At 30.2% G+C, this 9510-nt stretch overlaps 3 long non-coding RNA genes across 3 annotated transcripts in view; 2 read left to right on the top strand and 1 right to left on the bottom strand.

The window, feature by feature from the left end:
* Positions 1–9510, top strand: part of LOC110268994 — a 19745-nt gene that overhangs the window by 412 nt on the left and 9823 nt on the right. The window lies entirely within an intron of this gene.
* LOC110268995 lies at positions 841–1576 on the bottom strand. The gene is made up of 2 exons (XR_002357827.1): positions 1448–1576; positions 841–1361 (listed from the first exon to the last, which is right to left on the bottom strand). It is a non-coding gene; the product is annotated as an uncharacterized LOC110268995 (long non-coding RNA).
* On the top strand, positions 1265–1782 carry LOC110268993. Its single transcript, XR_002357825.1, has 2 exons — positions 1265–1385; positions 1469–1782. It is a non-coding gene; the product is annotated as an uncharacterized LOC110268993 (long non-coding RNA).

Genomic DNA, 9510 nt, shown 5'->3' with positions numbered 1-9510 from the left:
TGACCAAAAAATGAAGAAAAATTTGAAAACTATTATTATTATTATTATTATTATTAACTTTTTTTTTAAATTTTATTTTCACACAACCACCACCTTTTTTTTGAGCATGCTACAAAAATACCACAAATCCACAATCCACATTCAAAAGCTATCAGCTTCATCAGAATAAAAATTACAAAAAATTCTATGACCTAGTTCAGTTATTCTACAAAAATGCAAAAAATCATCACATGGTCAAAAGAGCTAATTAATCAAGCGAACTAGTTAACCAACTTGTGTTTGTTTAGTCTAATTAGTCCATTTAAATAAGTGTCGAAGTTTTAAATTTCATCTTTTGTATGCAACAACCTATTGACCAAAAATAAATTCTTAAATGAAGTTTTGATCCATGATAAATTAGTTTTTGATCTACCAGTCTAAAAAATATTATAAACAACCAAAACAAACTATTTTATTAATAGTAGAATATTATAATAATAAACACAGTAAATATTTCATTTCTCCCATGAACAACAACCCCACAAGTCATACTTACATTTTTTGGCTGTTATTGCTTACTCAGTCTCAATCTTCTTCTACACAGTACATATTGATGGAAAGTCATTAGCAAATCCTGTTCACTATTTGTAAAGATTGATAATTGAGAATTTAACAACTCTATAAGTTCTTTTTAACAACCTTCATGCTAAATGCTAAGGTGCATCACACAAATAATCTAACACAAATTCTCTTATACTAACAAAAATTTGCTGGCTCACAAACGACCCAGCCCAATAATCCAACTAAGTTAACCACATTATTTTTGCTAATTAAACTCTCCCACAAGTGAAAAAAAAAAAAACTCCCACGAAATGGAAATCACGACAGCAACAACACGCAATTATCACGTGTCCTGTTCTAACAACTACACGCCTAAACAACATGTTATGCTGACATCCTTGATCAGCACCATAGAATTTTCCCTTTTAAAATTTGATGTTAGGGAAAAGCAAACAATCTTGATAACTTCATAACTTGTAATCATGACCAGCTTCATATTTTCAAGCTTCTAGATGTCGCTTCCACGGAAACTTGTCTTCGACAGTAAAGTATTCAAGAATGGCCTTCCATAAAAATGGAACATGTGAGTGATGTCTAACTCTTTGAAATTCAAATAGGACAATTAATTTGTCTCTTATGCCCTCTATACTTCATTCATAGGAAAACTCTTTATTAGCTGTCACAAGACAACCAGGTGAACATTTAGTTTATTCACAATCATCACATTAATACAAAGAGAAAAAAAAAGACATTAGGCAGTACCAAACTCATCGTACCTCAGGCTTTTTTTTTCCAAAGCAAACCAACAATTTTATTACTTCCTTGAAAAAACAAACCGCAGGAAGGTAAGTATGTCATCTTGTACAATATTTTGTTATCTTGTTTCTAAGTTGAGTTATTGTTTTACCTTATCTTGATTATGTGCCAGGTTCCAAAAACATCAGTATAAGGAACGGCGACGGCTGTGGCAAGGCAGACGCAAAGGCGGCGAACGACTCTTGAGAGTACCTGGCAGCGCGATTGAGAAGCACTGGGGACATTGTGGCGCACCTTGACGGTGCTGTCGGCAGCGGGGTTGATTGGAGGATTCCTTCATTGCTCGAACTCAGGGGAGACTGAGACCGAAAATTAAAATAGGAGGGAGTTAGGGTATAGTTTTAAATTTAGGGGTATTTTAGTAATTTTAAAATTTTAGTCTCTAGTTTAATTTCAAACCAAACATGATATTGAGACATAAATTCAGTTCTGCATGTTTTACATCAAATATAATAGTGAGACTTATTTTAGTTTCTGTCTCTTAATTTTTGTCTTTCTTTCAAACGTCACCTAAATCTTATATATGTCTCGAAAATAAAGACAAGCAAATCAAGAGGAAGAGATTGAAGTCTAATTTTTTTTTTATCAAAGCCTATGGTTAGGTTTTTTCAGCCTTAGTTTGTTAATATGCTAGGTCCATATTTGCAAACTAGTTTAATTGGCTTGTTAATTTTGTCATAATCAAAGCTTATCGTGGAGTTTGAATATTTTAATTAACAAAAAATTGGTCTTTTATTAAAGAAAAGAAAAATATATTTAATCCTGTTTACTATTTATCATGTAAAAACTTATGTGAGATTCTTTTTACGACAAATGAGTAACAAACGAGAACTATAGAAAAATTTTCTCGGTGGTATTCTTAGTCTCTTAGATACCAACAAATCTTAAAAGAAAATAATGTGCAACAATTAGGATTTACACGTACGAAATGATACATACACACATATGATATGAAATGATATGTATGATGTATAGTTAGTGGAAAGTGAGACTAAAATAAATGCATACGCAACTTCATTACATATCATATTGGCTTTGCCATCCCCTTCAATTCATTTTATCTCACACGTCATTGGCCAAAGGCTAAAGTGGTGTCCCAATTGCTTTGCCCATTTTTGCACCAACAAAAACGAAATTGATTTCAGATTAGGACATACACCATGTTGATTTGGTGTACAATGCAGCTTTTTGAGAAAAAATAATCGAAAAGCCAAACATGGGAGCTTGATTTTCGTGCATATAGAAGTATTCATGAATCGGATCGTATTCGCAAATTCGTGATAAATATCCACATCTGATCCGAAAATTGTAAATATGATCCGATACACATATCAATCGGATAGGATAGGATCCGATCTACACCCTTTACGGATCGGATTGCGGATATCTGCTCTATATTCGCATATTCGATCCGTAGATCCGCACAATAATAATTAAAAATAAATAAATATATATATGTTTGGTTATTTATTTGTTTGTATGTTTTAGTTAGTAATTATTATTCATATATTGTATTATTTTATTTTTGTTATTTAGGAAAAGTTTGATTAAAAATATTTTAGGAATAAATAAGTTTAAAAGTATGAAAGAAATATTTTTATTGAATTTTTTACATAGAAATATGATTAAAAAGAGAAGGTTCAATTATGCGGATATATCCGATATCCGATCCGATCTGATCTGCACATTTGCGGATCAGATCGGATCGAATCCAACACTAAAAAACCCGGATATCATATCCGATCCAATCCGATGAAAATTGTGCGGATCGAATTGAATTTTCAACCATATCCGATCCTATCCGATCCGCGTACACTCCTACGTGCATAAACTTTTTGGGACTAAAATTTTCATCACAGTAAGTGGGAAATAATTGGATTATCGAAATTTTGTCTAAACAATAATTTTTCTAATTTCTTATAACAAGCACATAATTTTATCATAGAAATAATTATAATTGGAGAATATGTATATTATGAGGAGATTGAATAGAGTCACTAACTTGACGGTTGATTGTTGTTAGGGTGGAGGTTGGTTATATTGCTTCAACTCCTTATTTCTCATTATGAATCGTCCCTCTGTGTCTTCATAGATTAGCTCAATATGTTTAAGAGAGAGGATTTTGTTTACTGTATAAGGCAACACTGGATTACGAGTCAACACCACCTTCAACTTTGGAGAGAAACTTTCAGTGGGGATCTTTTTGTTTCTCCATCCTCTCTCCATCCTCTGGGAACTTTCTTCTTGAAAACTTTCTGTTTAGTGGATGAAGCACACCCAACACCAAACTTAGATTTAATGTCAAGGAGAATTGTATTGATTCCCACCAAAAGAGGTTTGAGCTGCAAATTCTATTTTACAAATTCTATTTTACAGGGTGCTTTAAACCTTGTTTTACTCGTAGTTTCACTTGTTTTTGTGCCATCTCTATTTGCTGTAATCGAATTAGGATAAGTTGGATATTTACGAGGGTGGATAATGCTGTCATCTTTGTTCTGATCGTCCCGTCCTTCTTCTCTTCTCTTAATAAAGAAATTAAGAGAAAGTATTAAGTATAGCTAACCAACTCTATATGCAGTTAAGTGGAGCCAACTTTTCAAAAAATTTAATTTTTAAATTTCAAAAAACAAGGTTTGCGATAAAAAAATGCGCACTCTCTCACTCCACACATCACGTCACGACCTTCCTCTCCAACTCCTAACGCCACAAACGCGTCATTGCTCCATGTCGCAGCACCCGTCTACCATTGCTAGCCACAAGTCATTGATAAACTCCATTTTTAGGGTTTATCTTGTGCTTAATTTAGTGGATTTTATCCATTATTATCACACTTATTCATAGAATTCGCATGCTTTACATTTTCCTTTCTAATTTTGTGCTATGATTGAAAACATGCTTCTTTGGCCTTAAATTTGCTAATTTTAATCCTCTCTTATTACCATTTGATGTCGTGATATGTTTGTTAAGTGTTCTCAGGGTTTATAGGGCATGAATGACTTAGAGGATGGAAAGGAAGCATGCAAAAGTGGAAGGAATACAAGATATTGCAGGAATTGATAAGCTGTCAAGCCTGACCTCTTCGTACTAAATCGATCATAACTTGAGCTACAGAGGTCCGAATGAGGCGGTTCTAGTTGCGTTGGAAAGCTAACATCCGGGGCTTCGAAATGATATGCAATTTGCTATAGTTGCCATGCTCGCTGTTAGGCGACGGGCACGCGTAGATCACGCGTACGCGTGACCTTGCGAAAGTTCAGCGACGCGTACGCGTGACAGAGCCACGTGCTGCACGTATCAGAAAACGCTTGGGGCGATTTTTGGGCTCCTTTTTGGCCCAGTTCTAAACCCGAAAACACAGATTAGAGGCTACAGAGTGGGGGAATCATTGATACAACTTTCATTCACATAATTTTAGGTTGAGATGTAGTTTTCTAGAGAGAGAGAGGAGATCTCTCTAGGTTTTAGGATTTTTAGATTTAGTTCTTCTCAAATTCTGAATTTTATCTTATTGCAATTTAGTTTCTCTTTTACTTTTATTTGTTCTAGTACTTTAGTTTATCTATTTCTCTTGTTGATCTCTTTATGTTGCTATTTTAGTTTATGAATTCTCATGTTAAATTTGATTTCACTTTTAATGCAATTTGAGGTATTTCATGTTTATTGTTTCTTCCTTTATTTGTTATCATTGATGCTTGCAATTGTTGGTTTTAGATTTTACATTCTCTATTATTTTTTTTTATGCTTTTACTTTGCGCCCATCAAGTGTTTGATGAAATGCTTGGTTGGATTTTAAACTAGCTTTTTATGTTCTTAGCTAAGATTGAGTAATTAGAGACTCTTGAATTGTCAAAGTCTCTTGTTGATTGACAATTGAAAGTTGCTAGTTGACTTGAATTCCACTAACTCTAGTCTTTCCTTAGGAGTTGATTAGGACTTGAGGGTTCATGTTGATTTACTCACTTGACTTATCTTCAATTGTTAGAGGTTAACTAAGTGATAGCAAAAGGCAATTGCCATCACAAGTGATTATGATAATAGGGATAGGAATTCCAATTATCAATCCTTGCTAAGACTTTTCTCAATTATTATTTTATTTCCTTGTTATTTACATTACTTGTTCCTTATTTCAAAACCCAAAAAGATAAAAATCCCATAACCAATTATAAGTACACTTCCCTGCAATTCCTTGAGAGACGACTCGAGGTTTGAATACTTCGGTTTATTTTTATTGGGGTTTGTTACTTGTGACAAACAATTTTTTGCATGAAATGATTATTTGTTGGTTTAAAAACTATACTTGCAACGAGAATTCATTGAGAAATTCTAAACCGTCAAAAATCCGTTCATCAGTCATCCATCGCTAACAACGACAGAAAACCCACCACGGTGACACCGAAGAGGTGGGTTGCGGCTTGCGCCACACACTTGCGAATGAGAATCGCAAGTCGTCTGCCACCAACCACGCCGTCCTCCCGCAGTGAATGACGCAGTACGACATCGTCCTCTACTATTTCTAATTCCAATAGATTTTGAGCATCTGTCTTCTAATTCCAATCGATTTTGAGCGTCTGTCTTCTTCTTCTTGTAGGTTTTGAATGATTCTTTCTACTAGTTTTTTATGTTTCTTTCTCCTAAGTTTCAAATGTGTTTTTTTTTTATATGTTTTGGATATTTCTTTTTTTAATTTTAGTTTTTTTCAATAATTTTGAATATCTCTTTTTTTTATGTTTTGAATGTTTCTTTTTGTTACGTTTCGAATGTTTCTTTTTATTAAGTTTTGAATTTTTTTACAATAATTTTAGATGTTTGTGTTCATTTGTTTTAAATGTTTTTCGTAAAAATTTTAGATATTTCCTTTCATTTGATTTTGAATATTTCTTATGATAATTTGAATTCAAAAATTCGAAAAAAAAAAAAGACTCAAAGGACGATGAATTTAAACTTTTTTTTCCCTCTTTGTTGGGTTTTTTTTTGTAATCTATATACTAGTTAGCTGCGGTTGGTTACATTCTTAGTTAATTACTTAGCAGAGTTGTAAAATTAATCATTTATATTAACAATCTTTTTATTAATTATTTTAATTTCTAAAAAAATGTTTTAAAAGATAAATCATGTTTTAAATAGTTTTTCTTAAGATATCTATTAACTTTTAATATGCCTACTTTGCTTGTTGAAAAAAATTCAAACGAACAAACCTTATAATTGTACATCTTTATTCACATATTAAATTGTTATTGTATGAGTTGGTTTTTTAACTTTTCCTTCTAATTTTCCAGCAGAACACATTATCTGCAAGAGTTCTAATGGGTTCAAAACACTTAATTCATAATATTTTCAAATAATAAAAATAAGTGTATACGTGTAATTTCACAGCCAGTGCCATTATCTTATGTTTGACGATAGTTCTAGACTTGTAATAAAAATAAGTTGTCATGTTCGTCCACCAATTCCGCCACAGTATAGCATCGTGTCTTCTTTACCTAGTTGACCATTATTGCCTTCTTTTGTATTAATAAATAAATCAGTATAATTATTCTTTTTATAAATTGAAAATGTTATTTAATTTGTACCATATATTGATAATTTATTATTTATAATTGGAGCTAACATATATTTCTTTGCCATGGCATCCAGTGACAAAGCTTTGTTGAGGCAATAGAGGACTATGATTTTTCTAAAATTTTTATAAAAATATTAGTAGTTTTATTTTTTAAAAAATAAAAAATTAGTTTATTTTATTAAATAGATATATTTTTAATTTATATATTTGAGTTTAATATCCATCTTTACCATTTCTTTAAATTTTTGTCCCGATCGATTCACAGAGTTTTATATACATGTATTTCGTATTTTTTAGATTTTGGTTTAATATTAAATTTTACTATTCCCTTGTCAATTATTGTTTTGGAAATTTCAGAGGGATAGGGCTTGAATTTGAGAATTCTGAGATAAATCTATGTATATAATGTTATGTGAATAGATGTATTTTTGTGATTAAGTGATTAAGAATAAATCTTTTGTTTTTATAATTAAAGTTTTCGTTCGTACTCGCAAATGCTCGATATTAAATAAAAATAGTATAAAATAAAAAGGATTTAGAAGTAAGTGATCCTTGAACTTTTAGTACGATCATGAGATGCTAAAAGTTATGGTGTTACAAATATGACTTATTCCTGTGTACGTGTGTATTTTCGGATACTCGATGATAATAATTGTCATTATCGTCGACAATATTAAAGAAGTCATGCTTGATGTGTGTGTATTTTTGTGTACTCCTTTGAGATTTTAAAATCAATTCTCATACTAAACAAATTTAATATATTAAATATAAAAAATATCTCTATTTATAATTGATTATTCCAATTTTATCTAATATCTATTTAATTCTTTTTCTTCTTTCTATTAAAGATAAAATTATAAAAAAAAAAGTGTAACTCATGTAAACAAAATAAATCTTTTATTTACTTGATACTTGTAATATTTAGATTATTTATAAATTTAATAAATACCATCAACAATCCTTACCTTAGAGTGTGCAAAATATAAAAAAAAAATGTAACTCATATAAACAAAATAAATCTTTTATTTACTTGATACTTGTAATATTTAGATTATTTATAAATTTAATAAAGACAGTCAACAACTCTTACATTAGAGTGTGCAAAATATCAAGAAATAAAAAAAACGAGGAGCAACGCACATAAATTAAGCTCCTTAATTGTTAGTTACAAAAATGAAACAGGAGACAGATGATTTATAGAAGTCGAGAGAATTACAAATAAGAGATTGCGGTGGGTTACCTTCTTTACTTTCTTTTTTCTCACTTGCCAATTCACCATGCTTTCTCAACTTGTTTCTGTTACTTATTTCTTTATAGATTTATTGAATTCCCAAATTGTTATTTTTACTGTTCCATTGTAATTGGATGCACTTTTCATGCAATTTGTTACTTAGATTATTTTTTTTGTTAGTTTAATATTGACAGTAATTAATTATAATATAAATATATAAAAAATATATAAAATTAATTATAAAATATTTTTTTTAGTTTTAGTTTAATATTGATAGTAATTAATTATAATAAAAATACATGCTGAGTACATAAGATTAATTACAAAATATTTTTTTTAATTTTTTGTTTTTATTTATTTGAAAATTTTAAAATAAATAAAAACTAAATACTAAAAAAAATATTTTGTAGTTAACCTAATGTATTTTTTATGTACTTTTTATGTACTCTATATAATTTATAGAGCAAATGTTCTTATATATACAAATAGTACTTCTTCATCATTCCATTATACTTACTTGTACTGGGTAGTTTCATTTTGATTATCACATTATTTTATATTATGAGCATTACTTTTCTGTTTGATTAAATGTTAGAAACTTTTTCATAAAGCTATGTTTGTGTGTTTTGCTCCACTTTAATGTGTTGAGCTTCCTATGTTTCAAAAAAAATTGATAGAGTGAAAGAAGATATTGAAAGTGAACAAAGAAGACCAGTCAGTTACTCAAGTTTATCTAACTGTTAAGTTTATTAGGAGGTTAGTTAAGTTTGCTGATCTGGCATCTTCAAAAACTTCTAGTGTATGCTGTATAAGTCTTGTATTGCTGTAAGTCTTGTAAATCTTAGTTAATGCAATAAAATTCTTCACTTTTCATATCACTCTTCTCTGAACTCTCTCTTCTCTCTCACTCATTCTCCTTGCTCTCACTCACCAGTCTCTGATTCCTTCAGGAACTATGGCGAATTTTTTTAAGCTAATTTTCTAATTCCAAACCCAAAGTGAGCCAGTTTATTGCTCTAACAAGTTTGTCTACGAGCTTAAATGCTCTCGCCATTGAAGATATGAAAAGGTTTGCGTGTCATTTTGAAATATTTATGTTTCTTTATGTAAATCATTATCTTATAATCATAAATAAGTTATTAGTGCTAATTTAATTTCATTATTGATTTGCTTACCTTGATTGACAAAAAATCACAAGAATACTAAGGGATGTATTCATATAAATTTATTTGAGTAGAATTTATATATTCTATACTTAGCAACATATAACATAGTTGTATATATTATTGTTATATCGAAAAATAATATTTTTGACAAGAATATTATTAAATTTTTTGACAAGTTAGATGGACAAAAATATTAT

This window comes from Arachis ipaensis, chromosome B02, assembly GCF_000816755.2.
Source record: "Arachis ipaensis cultivar K30076 chromosome B02, Araip1.1, whole genome shotgun sequence".
NCBI lineage: Eukaryota > Viridiplantae > Streptophyta > Magnoliopsida > Fabales > Fabaceae > Arachis > Arachis ipaensis.
Note: the sequence above shows the minus strand (reverse complement) of the source record. Positions and strands in the feature narration are given on the sequence as shown.